The sequence below is a fragment of the Ursus maritimus genome, unplaced genomic scaffold (genome assembly GCF_017311325.1).
Source record: "Ursus maritimus isolate PB19 unplaced genomic scaffold, ASM1731132v1 scaffold_26, whole genome shotgun sequence".
Taxonomy (NCBI): Eukaryota; Metazoa; Chordata; class Mammalia; order Carnivora; family Ursidae; genus Ursus; species Ursus maritimus.
In genome coordinates this window covers 6,058,797-6,060,135 of record NW_024425119.1, presented here as the reverse complement: position 1 = coordinate 6,060,135, position 1,339 = coordinate 6,058,797, and the positions used below count along the sequence as shown (strand labels likewise).

Sequence of the window (1,339 nt, the reverse complement as noted above, 5' to 3'; positions counted from 1 at the left end):
GAGACGATGGCTATGCCCCTCGCGGACCCCGAGCTTTCTGGATATTCAAAGATAAGCCACACCTGGCGTTGGAATTCATTTCGGGGCAGGGGCTTCTCCTCTTCTTTAATGAAGCCCTCGTCCTCCCGGAAACGCTCCATGGCCTCGTCCCCCAGCTGGTAGAAGCGGATCTCATCTGCGAACACGTCCAGGGAGACATTGACGGGCCTCCGCAGGCGGCCCCCGGACTGGTAGTAGTAGAGGATGCCATCGAAGCTGGGCCGGTTGCGGTCAAAGAAATACTCGTTCCTCAGGGGGTCGAAGTAGCGCAGGCGCTTGGCCGGGTCCCCCAGGAGGGTATTGGGGAACTGCGCCAAGGTGCCCAGCTGCGTCTCGAAGCGCAGCCCAGAGATGTTGATAAGGACGCGCTGGTGGTGAAGGGACCCCGCGCCCAGCACCTGGTCCTCCGCCATGCCCAGGGCGGGGTCGCCTTCTCCCTCCTCGTCCTCCGGAGGCAGCCGTCGAGGCTGCGGCGGCTCCTGGGGCAGCGGTGGCAAAGGCCGCCCTCCCGGGTCCACTCCCCTCTGCGTGCCGCGCGCCCTTGGAGCCCGCTCTGTGGGTCCATCGCTGAGCCCAGCCGTCGGGGGACACTGGAGCTCTCCCCCTATGGCCTGGCCACAGCCTGTCCGGGCCTCACCTCCTCCTCTGACGGTCATGGCACCGCCGTTCTCCAGGGGCACCAGGGCGATCTCCATGGCCAGGGGGCAGGGGGCATGCTGCGCCCCTACCGACCGGCGTCCGCGGCCCCCACTCACGCCCGGCTGGGCGCCTTGTGTCCGGCTTTTCTCCTGCCGTCGGCCGGCCCCCACTCTGGGGCGGGCTGGGGCTGCTGGCGCGATCCCCTGGCTCGGTCCTGACGTCAAGAAGCCGCTGCCCTGCTCTCTGCCTCGCTCTCCGTTCTGGCAGCCCGTTACCAAGCAGCCAAAAGCCTCCTTCCAGCAGATGCAACCTTCAGCCGCCCCTGTCGGCTTCGGGGCGGCGCTCTGCCTCCACCCTGCGCGGCTCCTCCCGCCTCTTCCCTCCCCCCGCCCCGTTCCCTCCCCTCCTCCATCTCCCGCCTCCCCTCCCGGGTCTCGCTGCCTTCGGTGTCTCCCCGGAGGGCACAGCTGGGGCCCGGGGCGAGGGAAGGAAGGGGGGCTGAGAAGGGAGCAGCCCGGCGGAGGGAGGGAGGAGGGAGGGAGCGGAGAGGCTGGAGGAACAGGTTGTACCGAGAGCGCCGAAACTCCCAGGGCAACCAGATGAGAATAGCTGTGGATTTCAGTTCACCTGGGAACCTGCTGAACGCCAAGTGGACTCCAGG

The 1,339-nt window shown here is 67.7% G+C and overlaps 1 pseudogene; it reads right to left on the bottom strand.

Annotated features, from left to right (window-relative positions):
- LOC121105351 overlaps positions 1-888 on the bottom strand; it is a 4,373-nt pseudogene extending 3,485 nt beyond the window's left edge.
- Between the last annotated feature and the right edge of the window lie 451 nt (positions 889-1,339).